Source organism: Rana temporaria, chromosome 3, assembly GCF_905171775.1.
Source record: "Rana temporaria chromosome 3, aRanTem1.1, whole genome shotgun sequence".
Lineage (NCBI taxonomy): Eukaryota > Metazoa > Chordata > Amphibia > Anura > Ranidae > Rana > Rana temporaria.
The window spans coordinates 79057013-79072818 of NC_053491.1; the positions used below are offsets into that span (position 1 = coordinate 79057013).

The 15806-nt window shown below is 42.6% G+C and overlaps 1 protein-coding gene across 9 annotated transcripts in view; it reads left to right on the forward strand.

Moving 5' to 3' along the window:
- The window catches only part of TJP1 (tight junction protein 1), a 539980-nt gene that overhangs the window by 343868 nt on the left and 180306 nt on the right, over positions 1-15806 (forward strand). Inside the window, exon 1 of one of the 9 annotated variants that reach the window (XM_040342806.1) lies at positions 10016-10213. The exons of the other annotated variants lie outside the window; for them this stretch is intronic. The gene's annotated coding sequence lies outside the window, so the exon portion shown is untranslated. Of the gene's footprint in view, positions 1-10015; positions 10214-15806 lie in introns of those variants that run through there. 9 annotated transcript variants of the gene reach the window in all.

Genomic DNA, 15806 nt, shown 5'->3' on the forward strand with positions numbered 1-15806 from the left:
GCGAAACACATTGTTTTCCTCGTTGAGTTCCTTGTTAGGCTGTCGAGGAACTCGACAAGGCAAGTTTCTCCATTCCCGTCGAGGAAAAAGAAGACATGCTCTCTTTTTGGCTCGTCAGGATCCTCGACAGTTTCCTCGTCGAAAAATGTACACACGACCGGTTTCCTCAGCAAAAAAAAAATCCCAGCAAGTTTCTTGCTGTTTTTTGCCGAGAAACTCGGTCATGTGTATGAGGCCTTAAAGGAGTGAATTCCCCTTCCCTTTAGATTTCCTCTCACTTCCTGTTGTCTCCATTTGTAAGTAGGAGTTGTATGTAAGTTCAATGAAAGTAACTTGGGGACTGCCTGTATATGAATAAATAGTAGTAGTAATTTTTTTTCACATGTAGTCCTTTCAAATGTCTTGTGTACAAGTGCATCGAGCACAGACTCAAGACAAATACAACCTCAAGTTACTTTCTAAAATTTCTAAACAAAGGACCAGTTTACTGTCCCTCAGACTTTAGGCCGGACTGTGGCCATTGGAAGGTGAAATTGTCCTGGCAGCCGTGGGAGTAAACAATGCATCTTTGGCATTAGAGGGAGGAACAGTGCACCAACGTTGGTGTCACTGGGATGCCTGGTGCCTCATTTTTGGTGTCAGAATAATAGTGTAGGGCCAAAACAACTAATCGATTATGAAATTAATCGATTACCATTTTCATAATCGATTAACCACTAGCCGACCGCGCACCGCCGTTCTACGTCGGCTGGTCGGCTCGGCTGGGCGCCGCCGGGCACACGCGATCGCTCGGTACAGAGCGGGGACCGGGAGCTGTGTGTGTAAACACACAGCTCTCGGTCCTGTCAGCAGGGGAAATGCTGATCTTCTGTTCATACAATGTATGAACAGAGGATCAGTGTTTCCCCTAGTGAGGCCACCCCCCCCCCACAGTAAGATAACACCCAGGCATACTTAACCCCTTCCCCGCCCCCTAGTGTTAACCCCTTCACTGCCAGTGGCATTTTTATAGTAATCCAATGCATTTTTATAGCACTGATCGCTATAAAAATGCCAATGGTCCCAAAAATGTGTCAAAAGTGTCCGAAATGTCCGCCATAATGTCGCAATACCGAAAAAAATCGCTGATCGCCGCCATTACTAGTAAAAAATATATATTAATAAAAATGACATAAAAATACCCCCTATTTTGTAAACGCTATAACTTTTGCGCAAACCAATCAATAAACGCTTATTGCGATTTTTTTTTTACGAAAAATATGTAGAAGAATACGTATCGGCCTAAACTGAGGAAAAAAATGTTTTTTTATATATTTTTGGGGGATATTTATTACAGCAAAAAGTAAAAAATATTTATTTTTTTCAAAATTGTCGCTCTATTTTTGTTTATAGCGCAAAAAATAAAAAACGCAGAGGTGATCAAATACCACCAAAAGAAAGCTCTATTTGTGGGAAAAAAAGGACGCCAATTTTGTTTGGGAGCCACGTCGCACGACCGCGCAATTGTCTGTTAAAGCGACGCAGTCCCGAATCGCAAAAAGTACTCTGGTCTTTGGGCAGCAATATGGTCCGGGGGGTAAGTGGTTAATCGGCCAGTAACATAATGGGGTTAAAAAAATTTAAAAAAATGGCTCTTTATAGTACAAAAAGAGCAAATCTCTACTGTAAATATTACTTTCACTGTCCCACAGTAAAAAATGAACCCCTTACAGTAGCAATTATTTGCTCTTTTTGTGCTAATTTTAGTTTTTTTAACCCCATTATGTTACTAAACATCTCAGGTCTGGGTCACACCTCTGTGCTTTTTGCAGAAACACTCTATGTTCATTTACATGGTTGCACATCCATGATTTTTTCAGCTGCTGTGTATTTGGAAAGGGCAAGGACTTTTTTTTTGTTTTAATGCAAAACGGTGCCATTTTGGTTTCAATATACTATATGCTGTTTTTGGTTCAATATACTTCAATGGAGAAGCTGCACATTTTTTGTGGCAATTTGTGTTTTCTAATCTGCCCAACAACAAATTGACCAAAAACAACAAATTGGCCAAAAAAAAAAAAATACAAATCGCAGCAATTTTTTTTTTTTTAAAGGTTATTAACCGATTATTCGAAACAATAATCGGCCAACTAATAGATTAGACAAGAAATCGTTATTTGCAGCCCTATAACTGTGCCCCATCATTGATGTCAATTGGAGGAACACTAGCCCCACTGTTGATGTCATTGGGAGGAATAGTGCCCCATCGGAAGTGTCAGAGGAAGGAATAGTGCCTCATGATTGTTGTCAGTGTGAGCAACAGTGCTCCATTGTTGTTGACATTGTTGGTGTCAATGGGAGAAATAGTGCCCTGTTGTTGATGTCAGTAACAGGAAATATGCCCAATTGTTGGTGTCAGTGTACGGGAATAGTGCCCCATTGTTGGTGTGTCAATGGGAGAAATAGTGCCCCATCATTGGTGTCAATGGGAGAAATAGTGCCCCATCGTTGGTGTCAGTGGAAGGAATAGTGCCCTATCATTGGTGTCAGTGGGAGGAAGAGTGACCTGTTGTTGGTGTCAGTAAAGGGAAATTTGCTCCATTGTTGGTGTCAGTGAGAGGAATAGTGTCTTTCATCAGTGGAAGCAAAAGTTCCCCAAGGGCCGGATAAAGGCAAGCAAAGGCCCGCAGTTTGGAGACCACTGCTATAGATTACTAATGATAAATTTACATTGCATTTCCTTGAATAGTCTAATAACAGCAGTTTGAACATTTTTTAAAACAGTGCAATGTATGACCAAAGCAACGCTGAGTACATGGTGCTATACAATCCAAATCAAATTCTGCATTCTAGATCCTTAATGAAAGCTTCACAAAGGACTGCCAACAACAAAGCACATGTGTACACAGGCTGCAAGGCTGCCCACCCAAACCTGACATTCCGGGTTAAATCATCTGTCAATTTTTTGAGATCTACATAATAAAAGCTCCAGTTTCCACTCTCCTCCAAGGTCATTACAAGGTTGTTTGGCTCTGGATCATCCCATCCACATGTTAATTTACTTTAGAGTACAGCGAATCCGTAATGCAACTGAGCCGACTTAGCATTAGCCATGGCAGCAGAAAGTCCATTCGCAGGAACATCTCGATGGTGGAGTCAATAAAAGTTAGAGGATGTCAATGTTTTGGATTGTGTATGAGAAAACTGCCATGTCTGTTTTGGTGCGCTTAGTGCTCAGAAGGGACTGCCTGTGGTACCGTCCAATCACCTTGTGATCTTTCTGATAATTGATAAATGAGCCAAGCCTTACACAGTACAAGATTTCATGTTGTCACACAGTGTACCTGAAAACCTTCTAAGTAGTTTCCTACGTGATGGTATACAGGCAAGACATACAGAGCTATATGTAGATGGAGTGAAACGCGTTAGTTTGTGGGACAAGTGGATCAGCTTGTGCATGGAATTCTTAGGAAAAGGGAGTAGCCGCTCCAGGTGGGAACCCAGATGAATATCCTCCGCAGGCAATGCACTTGGCAAAGCAGAAACAAAAAATATCTCTGGATAGCCGCACTCTGAACCAATTGCAGCCTTAATTAAAAATAAAATAAAACCCGACTACTGACGCGTTTCGTAATGAAACTAGTGCTTAGTCATGATTAAGCACTAGTTTCACTGCGAAACGCATCAGCAGTCGGGTTTTATTTCATTTTGCTGTGACTTGTAGTGCTGTCCTTCTTTTAATAAAGGCTACAGTTTGTTCAGAGTGCGGCTGTCCAGAGACAATTTTTGTTCCTGCATGGAATTCTTGTTTAAATATACAAGAGGCTTTATTGGAGAGCAGCTTCCGTTTTCTTGTTGCTTGGGAGTGAACTTTTTGGAGAAGCCACCTACTGCTGGAGGACTGCACCCGGTATTGGGGGAGTGAGGGGGAGGGGTATACCTGTAGCAGGGCTTAATACTTGTAAGGCATGGATGCATAGCGCACTAAGGTGCCACAAAATAAAAAAAAGTGATACTATGAACTGAATGTATTATATATTAACCTCTCCTCCAATCCCTACACTGGCTTCCTATAACTCAGCAAATTAAATTCAAAATACTAACCACTACCTACAAAGCCATCCACAACTCTGCCCCAAGCTACATCACTAATCTTGTCTCTAAACATATCCCAAACCGTCCTCTCCGCTCTTCTCAAGACCTCCTACTGTCAAGCTCTCTTGTCTCTTCCTCCCATGCTCGTCTCCAGGATTTCTCCAGAGCCTCTCCCATCCTCTGGAACTCACTACCTCAACCTGTCCGGCTATCCCCTACTCTTGCTACCTTCAGGCGATCCCTGAAAACTCACCTCTTCAGGGAAGCCTATCACATCTCCAACTAATCTGTTACCACTTCCATCAGCTCATTCCCCACAGTTACAACCTTTTGTACCACCTGCCCCACCCTATTAGATTGTAAGCTCTTCTGAGCAGGGCCCTCTTAATCCTCTTGTATTTTATTGTATTGTAACTGTATTGTCTCCCTTTTATATTGTAAAGTGCTGTGTAAACTGTTGGCGCTATATAAATCCTGTATAATAATAATATATTTGGCATAAAATGTTGGTATATTATTGTTTATGGGTCTTTAAATATGGCTGTTTATTCATTTATTCTAGTATATCAGTGAATCTTGGTTAGCGCAGAGTGGGGATATAACACATTTGATACTCTAAATTACAGCGTCAACTTTTAATTTATAAAGCACAACGTGTGCCTCTGGTGGTTAGAGGAGCCCTCCCTATGCACATTCATATTTTAGTTGATCATCTTTGGTTGCTTTTTGGGTGGCTTTTTGAGCATTTGTACGATCGTTTGTTTTCATTTTTAGCCAATGGAAAGCTAGTTACTAGACAAGAAAATGCTTGTTTTGTGCATTTTTCAGGCGCTCCTATTGAATTCTGTTGAGGAGAAAACAGACCAAAATAGACTTCAACAATAAATCAGAGTTGCTCATTGTGAGTTCTGCTTTAAAGTGGAATTCCAGACTAGAACTAACTAAGCTTAAAGTGGTTATAAAGACATAAAAAATGAACAAAGCATACCCCTCTATAGTGTGTACTTGTCTCAATTAAAGTGGAGGTTCACCGGAAATGAAAATTTTTACCCTTAGATTGATGCTCATTTTGTCAAGGGGAATCGGCTAGTTTTTTTAAAATTGAAGCTGTACTTACCGTTTTAGAGAGTGATCTTCTCTGCCGCGTCCGGGTATGGGCTGCGGGAATGGGCGTTCCTATTTTGATTGACAGTCTTCCGACATGCTTTCGACGGTCACATCTATCGCGTCACGATTTTCCGAAAGTAGCCGAACGTCGGTGCCCAGGCGCCGTATAGAGCCGCACCGACGTTCGGCATCTTTCGGCTACTCGTGACGCGATGTATGCGACCGTCGGAAGCCTGTCGGAAGACTGTCAATCAAAATAGGAACGCCCACTCCCGAAGACCATACCCGGAAGCGGCGGAGAAGATCGCTCTCTAAAACGGTAAGTACTGCTTTGATTTTAAAAAAACTACCCGATTCCCCTAGACAAAATGAGCATCAATCTAAGGTTAAAAACATTTTTTAGGGTGAACTCCAGCTTTAAGACCAAGAGAAAAATAGTGACAGGGGAGGGACCTCTAGCTGATTGACAGCCTCAGCTGTGTTCCTGTGTGGAGGGGGGGTATGTCTCTTCCCTCCAATCAGCTCTCAGAACTCTCCTCACTGAGCTCTGCAGAGTGTAACTTGAGTTATCCGCCCCCTTTTTCTGAACTTTCAGAAAAAATAATTCAATTCACCACTTTGAACAGATGTAGAGAAAAATGATCTGCCAATAAACAGGTACAACTTGTGTAGGGACATTTGTTTCATCTCCGTGTATTACCTGAGGCCAATCACTTCACTGGGTATATGTAAGGGTTTACAACCACTTTAAAACTGCTCCCCCCCAACTCCTATACTAACTACCATGTAGAATGAACAGGCTTATACTTACCTATTGTCAACAGAAGCTCCATAGTAAGCCTATGGATGACGTCACTGCACAGGCATTCCATCCGATGTTGCTGCTCGCTCTTCTCCCTGGAAGTCAGCCGATAGGGTGATCATGTGACTGGACCGAAATGCTCTTAGAATAGGTAAGTTTAAGTATTTTCCTTCTGTAGGGGAGTTAGTATAGGTGTTAGAAGCGGGGTGGGAGCTGTTTTAGGCTTAGTTTTGGCCAAGACTAAACCCCTGAAGAACAATCCCACCTCCACCAAGTGCATTGTCCATAAAGACACGGATGAGCGAGTTTGGGGTGGAAGAACTTGATTGGCCTGTACAGAGTCCTGATCTCAACCCGATAGAATACATTTTGGGATGAATTAGAGTGTAGACTGCAAGCCAGGCCTTCTCATCCAACATAAGTGCCTGACCTCACAAATGCGCTTCTGGAAGAATGGTCAAACATTCCCATAGACACACTCCTAAACCTTAAGGACAACCTTCCCAGAAGAGTTGAAGCTGTTATAGCTGCAAAGGGTGGGCCAACTCAATATTGAACCCTACAAACTAAGGCCCGGATTCAGAAAGAAATGCCTATCTTTAGGCGGGCGTAGCGTATCTCATATACGCTACGCCACCGTAACTTTGAGAGGCAAGTCCCGTATTCAGAAAGAACTTGCGCCTGAAGTTACGGCGGCGTATCGTATATGGGCCGGTGTAAGCCCGCCTAATTCAAAATAGGCTGGTAGGGGGCGTGTTGTATGCTAATTAATCGTGACCCCACGTAATTGACGCTCCTAACGAACAGCGCATGCGCCGTCCGGGAAAGTATCCCAGTGCGCATGCTCCAAATTACGCTGCAAATAATCAATGCTTTAGACGTAAACGTAACTTACGCACAGCCCTATTCACGTACGACTTGCGCAAATGATGCAAAATGTGACGCTGTCCCGACGTCCATACTTAACATTGGCTACGCCTCATATAGCAGGGGTAACTTTACGCCGGAAAAAGCCTTACGTAAACGACGTAAATCAATGCGCCGGGCGCACGTACGTTTCTGAATTGGCGTATCTAGCTCATTTGCATATTCTACGCGTAAATCTACGGAAGCGCCCCTAGCGGCCAGCGTAAATATGCAGTCCAAGATACGACGGCGTAGGAGACTCGCCGCTCGTATCTAGGCAACAGTGAGGCGTATCTGATTCTATGAATCAGCCGCAGAGATGTGACGCCTTACACTCAGAGTTACGACGGCGTATCTGGAGATACGCCGACGTAACTCCTCTCTGAATCCGGGCCTAAGACTGGGGTGCCATTAAAGTTCACGTGCGTGTAAAGGCAGGTGTCCCAATACTTTTGACAATATAGTGTATCTCCCAAATAATGGCCAATGAGTACTCAGAGATGAGCAGTTCGGTATAATCCAATCAGTGCAATTTATGACTTTGTTATTGATCACCATCTCTAGTCGCTAGTGTGCTGATAGATGGAATCAGCATGCTAGTGCATTTCATCCTTCTTGGCATTCATGTTTACTATTGGTATTCAAACACAGATATCCCCGGAGGTGCACGTTTTATTACACCAGTGGGTATGAAGGGTGCAAAGAAAACCCTTTCCTGCCTACTGTATTCTCAGTGTGTTGTATAGTAGGATGTCCCTGTAAATATAAAGTCAATGCAGTGAGTATTCCTGTGTGACAGCAGTAACCTGTTTATTTGACATTTCACACTTCCTTTATGCAAACTGTCAAACATGGTCACATCCTTGTCAGAGGGGGCAGAGAATCACCCGCCTGAGCTAGATTTACATAGAAATAAATGTGTGTGTGGATTGGTTTGATTGATATTTACCAATAGTATAAGAATACGATTGTACCCATGTCTATTTGGACATAAAATCCAGGTGTGGAATAACCCCATCAGTCACTGTATGGGCAGGATGGGCATTGGAAGGGCACAGGAGAGAATATGAAGTCTGATACCGGCTCATGTTTATTGCTCATCAGTGTATATAAAATCTACAGCTTGGATAAAAAAGGCGCAGTACTACTATTATTTTATCTGTGTAGATTGTGTACTGTTGTTCTGTAGCCAGCCTTGTGACAGATCAGCCTGGTCTTGGCTAACTGTACCTGGGTGCCCATTGACACCAATGATGGGGGTTATTATTATGGACACTGACACCAATGATGGGGGTTATTATTATGGACACTGACACCAATGATGGGGGTTATTATTATGGACACCGACACCAATGATGGGGGTTATTATTATGGACACCGACACCAATGATGGGGGTTATTATTATGGACACCGACACCAATGATGGGGGTTATTATTATGGACACCGACACCAATGATGGGGGTTATTATTATGGACACCGACACCAATGATGGGGGTTATTATTATGGACACCGACACCAATGATGGGGGTTATTATTATGGACACCGACACCAATGATGGGGGTTATTATTATGGACACCGACACCAATGATGGGGTTATTATTATGGACACCGACACCAATAATGGGGGTTATTATTATGGACACCGACACCAATAATGGGGGTTATTATTATGGACACCGACACCAATGATGGGGGTTATTATTATGGACACTGACACCAATGATAGGGGTTATTATTATGGACACCGACACCAATGATGGGGGTTATTATTATGGACACTGACACCAGTGATGGGGGTTATTATTATGGACACTGACACCAATGATGGGGGTTATTATTATGGACACTGACACCAATGATAGGGGTTACTATTATGGACACTGACATCAGTGATGGGGGTTGTTATTGAGATCACTGACACCTATGGTTATTATGGGGGGTTATTATTATGGACCCTGACACCATTAATTGATGTTATTATTGAGGTCACTGATGCCAATTATGGGGGTTATTATTGTGGCCATGGACACTAATGCTGGGGTTATTATAATGTGACCATGACACCAATATTGAGGTCACTCACACCAATGCTGGGGGTTATAATTATGTACACTGACTCCAATGCTGGGGGTTAATAATGTGGCCATGGACTTCAATGTGGACCACCATGACAATAATGGTGGGGGTTGTTGTTATTATTATGGACGCTGACACCAATGATGGGGGTTATTATTATGGACACTGACACCAATGATGGGGGTTGTTATTATTATGGACACTGACACCAATGATGGGGGTTGTTATTATGGACACTGACACCAATGATGGGGGTTATTATTATGGACACTGACACCAATGATGGGGGTTGTTATTATTATGGAGGCTGACACCAATGATGGGGGTTGTTATTATTATGGACGCTGACACCAATGATGGGGGTTGTTGTTATTATGAACGCTGACACCAATGATGGGGGTTGTTATTATTATGGACGCTGACACCAATGATGGGGGTTATTATTATGGACGCTGACACCAATGATGGGGATTATTATTATGGACACTGACACCAATGATGGGGGTTGTTATTATGGATGCTGACACCAATGATGGGGGTTATATTATTATGGACGCGGACACCAATGATGGGGGTTATTATTATGGACACTGACACCAATGATGGGGGTTATTATTATGGACACTGACACCAATGATGGGGGTTAATAATGTGGCCATGGACTTCAATGTGGACCACCATGACAATAATGATGGGGGTTGTTGTTATGGACACTGACATCAATGATGGGATTACTGGAGGTGACAGTGAAGTGTCTCCCCGGTCGGTAGTACAAAGTACAGGAGTGATATTTCGGGGTGTTGAGGTTTGGGGTGCATTCTGATTGGATCTGATAATCTGTCTGAATGTACAGGAACACTCCGCTATAGTGCGGCCCTCTGGATGTGTCGGGGGCCGGATGTGGCCCTTTATTATGATGATGGAATCCGGTGACCGTACACCGTGTACAGGGCGGGCAGTGTGATCACAGCCCCGGCTCCTCCGCTCCGTCCGGCCCACGTGTAGGGAGGGGAGCCGTAGCAGAGAGGGGGAGGGAGGAGGCGGCACACAGCTCACACCGGACACCCCACCAGTCCGATCCCGGCCCGGTCCTCGGAGAACATCGGGCGGTGTGCGGCGGGGGATGTGATCGGAGGGATTATCGGGCGGTATGCGGCACAGATCCGATACTGGACGGAGTACGGAGAGGAACCCGATCCCCGGGGTGTAGAGCTGTGAACACCGGACACCCCCGACACCGAGGTGAGTCCCCGGGACCCGCACTGCTCCGCTCACCGGACTTTATATACATGGGAAATGTCCGATCACCGGGGGAGGAGAGCTCACCGGACTGTATATACATGGGAAATGTCCGGGACAGTCCGATCACCGGGGGAGGAGAGCTCACCGGACTGTATATACATGGGAAATGTCCGATCACCGGGGGAGGAGAGCTCACCGGACTGTATATACATGGCAAATGTCCGGGACAGTCCGATCACCGGGGGAGGAGAGCTCACCGGACTGTATATACATGGGGAATGTCCGATCACCGGGGGAGGGGAGAACACCGCACCGCCGCTCTACCGGATCCCTCCGTGTGTGTCTATGGAGGAATCTAATACCGACCGAGCCCACCATATCCCAGTGTTGGCCGATATACAGGATCTTCTCTATATATAACTATATAGATCTACAGGATCTTCTCTATATATAACTATATAGATCTACAGGATCTTCTCTATATATAACTATATAGATCTACAGGATCTTCTCTATATATAACTATATAGATCTACAGGATCTTCTCTATGTATACCTATATAGATCTACAGGAATCTTCTATCTATCTATATATCTACACACACACACACTGTGTATAGAGAGAGATCTTGTAGATATATATATATATATATATATATATATATATATATATATATATATATATATATATATACACACACACACACACACACACACACACACACACACACACACACACACACACACACACACACACATACACCTATAGGATCCTCTCTCATATATATATATATATATATATATATATATATATATATATGAGAGGATCCTATAGGTGTGTGTGTGTGTGTATGTGTGTATATATGTATGTATGTGTGTATATATATATATATATATACATACACACACACACACAGGATTCCATATGTGTGTGTGTGTGTGTATATATATATATATATATATATATATATATATATATATATATATATATATATATATATATATTATTATGTGTGTGTATAAGATATATAGTGTACATACACAAACATGTATATATGTGTGTATATTTATATACTGTGTGTGTCTATACAGAACAATAAAAGGGATGTTAGTAAAATCTAAACATCAATGATCAAGCAGAACAGAGTTCTATCTATATTAGAGATTGAGGCTCGCCCCATGGTCACCCTCCTCTGCCACCAGTCTAGTATACTATGTATTACAGGAAATACCCTGACCCCCATCTCTGTATACCCATTTATCATTTATTTATTTCAGGTACTTGCATAGCGCTGCATTTATATTGCACATGTATATGTGTATAGAAGTGTAGATTGTTATCTTGGTATATTCTAGTTTCTCAATGAGTGTTATTTCTATGTGTGTTTAATGGGTGTAGTAGGGGGGGGGGGGTTACACTCTATAGACCAGGAATGGGCACATTGTGTGATCTGGAGTCAGGGGTCTGTATGTCTTTTTATGTATCTGGAGATATCGTTATGCTGATGTTTTTTTTTTTCTCTGATTGTTTTGATTATAAAAGCTGTCAGCACTGTACTGATTTTGGGATTGTTTTACATTATATTATTATGAGGGGTCTTCAAAAGGTTTCTGCACTTTTGTTTATATAATAGACTTTTTGAAGACTAAACAAACATAAATATTATTATTGTTATTTTTTATTATTATTTAAGAATTTGGGCATTGGAATAAACTTTCTAATCCTCTCCCCCATAGTGATCTTGTACAGCCAGTACTGTGTTCATATTTAGCCTCTCCCAATAAACATTCTATTAGTAAATCAATAATCAGCATTGAACATTTATCATAAGGAAGGTTCACCTCCCGCTCCGTTCCTCGATAATGTATCTTTATGATATAAGAAAATATACAGTGAGGAAATCGGATTTTATTCTGAGTGGAGTAGTCCTGGTGGTCCTGCAGACTGACATGTAAGACAGATGAATAAACATAGGACTTGTGTGGTATGGATCCTGGATGTGTGTTGGGGGCCCCCTGTTCCTGGACTCATCTCCTATTTGTTATATACATCAGAGAAAGGAAAGAGGTCTACTGTTCAGGAACCAATCACAGCAGTCATTATCCCAGAGTAGCGTCCATATGTCGGTATTCAGGGACCCAAAATTCTATCATGATACATTTATTCCTTTTGAAGCCATGTCTTTGCACATTCCCAGGATGGTTGGGCAGGGCTGCTGTAATAAGTAAACATAGGCTTTGAGTATGTGCTGGTGGAAATTGCTTTTCTGCTTTACTGCAAACCTGGCATGAACAACACAGGGGTTTCCACTGTAGCCTATTTTAATGAAAATGCTAGTTTCTTGGCTCTTATGCTCATCCTCTGACTTCAGTTCTCTGTAGGTCACTGACCTGGAATGAATAAACCAACCAGAAAAGCAGAAGCATAGTCAGATGTTCTTGCCTGCATACCTATCGCTGTGTACTTATATCTGCATACCTATGCACATCATTGTAATTTTGCTGTACTTTTACCTTTTCTACAGTAAAAATCGTTTGTAAACAAAAAACAAAACAAAAAATATCTGCATACCTATTGCCGTGTACCTATATCTGCGTACCTATTGCCGTGTACCTATATCTGCGTACCTATTGCCGTGTACCTAATATCTGCTTACTTATTGCCGCGTACCTATTGCCGTGTACCTATATCTGCTTACTTATTGCCGTGTACCTATATCTGCATATCTATTGCCGTGTACCCATATCTGCATATCTATTGACGTGTACCTATATCTGCATATCTATTGACGTGTACCTATATCTGCGTACCTATTGCCGTGCACCTATATCTGCACACCTATTAGGGTCACACTGTGTGCCAGGACTGGCATTTTTCTGCACCCAATCAACACCATTTACCGCAAGGGAACATAGGAAACAGTTGATTGATTTTCACACTTCAAGCATTGAGGTGGGTTGCAGTGCGTTGTATAGAAATGCAGACCTGCTGTATTTTTCTGCAGGGCACCCCCCGCACATAACGGAGACTAGCCTGGACAGCTGTAGCTTGCAGCAAGTGTGAATGGGTCCTAACTGGTCACTAAAGCACTATCAAATGAAAGGCTCCGCATGACAGCCAGGCAGCTAGCATTTTCAAAGGAGAGCTCAGCATGCCAGGATCCCTGTTTTTCGCAAAGTGACACTAAACCATATTCTTAATCTTCTTTTTTTTTTATTCAGAATACACACTTGCATAGAGTTATATATTTTTTTAAACTTGAGTTGCGTATTATGTAGTCATGCACACTAGGCGTCAAAAACACCACATTTAAAGTGATTGTAAAGTCTTCTTTTTTTTTTTTTTTTTTTTCTATAAAAATATTAAACATGTTACACTTGCTCTGTGCAGGGGCTTTGCACAGGGCAGCCCGGATCCTTCTCTTCTTGGGTCCCTCTTCAGTCCGATTCAAGGAGGCCCCACCTTGCAATTTACAGGACTTAAAGGATCTGCTACAGAAGGGTTGGTGCCAGATACCACAGAGGTCTAGTGGAGTCCATGCAGTGACAGGTTATGGCAGATGGTAATAATGCTATGGCCGATCTGTGTATATTCAGGGTGGTCAGCGTGCACATTGAGGGGTTCTTCTCTCTGGTGGCTCTCGTCATATTTGAAATCAGCATAATTTATTCACAGGAATTTCAGAATGAAAAAGCATCACAGCAGAGGAACTGTAGTTATCCATAGAGTACAAGTCTGGTGACACCTCAGTACCTGTACTCCTTTGGTGCACTCTCCAGCTATGTACAGTAGCTGAAGGTACAGACCTAGAGCTGGGAAAGAGTTTGCAAGAATATTGCATTAAGATCAGCTTTGCAGACTACAATGCAAAAAATAATAACTGCCCACCAATTTTGTTTTTTGCCGTATTTATTTATTATAGGTACTTGCAGTATATAGGGCTGTCAATTTACACAGCACTTTACATATATATTGCACATTCACATCAGTCCATGCCCTCAAGGAGCTTACAAGGTCTTACTAAGGTCCATAGGCGTGCGCACAGGGTGTGCCAGGTGTGCCTGGGCACACCCTAATCACCCTGTGTGGTGAAGATTTCACCAAAATATACTGTGTTAAACGTGCACTAACGCACAGAAAAATACAGCATTAAACGGCACATAACGCACTGAAATATACAACGTTAAACGTGCACTAATGCACAGAAATATACTGCATTAAACATGCAGTAACACACTGAAATATACTGCTTTAAACGTGCACTAATGCACAGAAAAATGCTGCATTAAACGTGCAGCAATGCACTGGAATATACTGCATTAAACATGCAGTAATGCATAGAAATAGACCCCTGATATTTCACCAAAGCTCCCTAATAGGGTTCCTAAAATAAAAAATCTCTGCCCTACTAACACCATCCACCGCTCTACTGACACCATCAGTATACTGTATATACACATGCAATTATGTTTGCGCTTCGGGGTGCACACCCTAATGCAATAGGCTGCGCACACCAATGCTAAGGTCCCTAACTCGCATCCATACATACAAACGTTAGGGCCCATTTAGACAGGAGCCAATTAACCTACCAGCATGTCTTTGGAGTGTGCGAGGAAACTGGAATGACTGGAGAAAACCCACACAGGCACATGCAAACTCCTGGAAGGTATTGATATGGTTGGGATTGTAACCGATGAACCTAGTGCTGCTGGCCAGAAGTGCTAACCACTTAGCCACGGTACTGCCCCTGTGGGTGCAATGGTCCCTTTTTTGGGGGTTTATTATCATTTAACAAGGTAATCTTGACTTTGGTAAAACAATGATATACAGTAATTCATATAAAAAGGATTTATTTGGGTTGGTATGAAATGATTCATGTCTTTATAGAAGGAAGCATAGTACAGGGGTGGAAAGACGCTTTGCAGCTTAAAGTCACTCAGCTGTCATCGCTGTCATAGTATGAACTGCTGACACTTGGCAGTCAATCTATCGGGAACAAGAGAGTGTAATTCAAGTGACTTATTTCAGATCCTATTAGTGCCTTGAAGATCAGATATTTTTCTCCAGAAAGCAGATATTTGGATTTTCGTAGTCTTCTGGGCCAGTTTAGGATACCTATATGTATCAAGACTGCTTGACTTGAATCGTGGTGGCTGATATTTTTCTTTTTTTGAAGATAATTAAAGTGGTATTAAACCCAGAAACAATAATGTAATATATTGCAGTTTATTTATCCTTAGATACTTGCCTGCTCTGTGTAATGTTTCTGCACAGAGCAGCCCCAATCCTCTTCTCAGGTCCCCCGCCACTGTTCCTGGCTCATCCCCCTTGACCAGTGCCCCCCAAGCTGCTTGCTATGGTGGTACTGGTGCATGCTCACTCTCGAGCCCCACTCAATGCATCCATAAGAGACATAGAGCTGCGGCTCGGCCCGCCCCCTGCTCTCTTCTTATTGGCTCACTGTCTGGGATTGACGGCAGTGGAAGTCAATGTTTCCCACTTTTGTGTCAGCCAATGAGGAGAGAGTGACCTGGGACAGCCAAGGCTCCCGTGCACATAGTTGGATAGGGAAGGGTCTCAGGTGAGTATTAG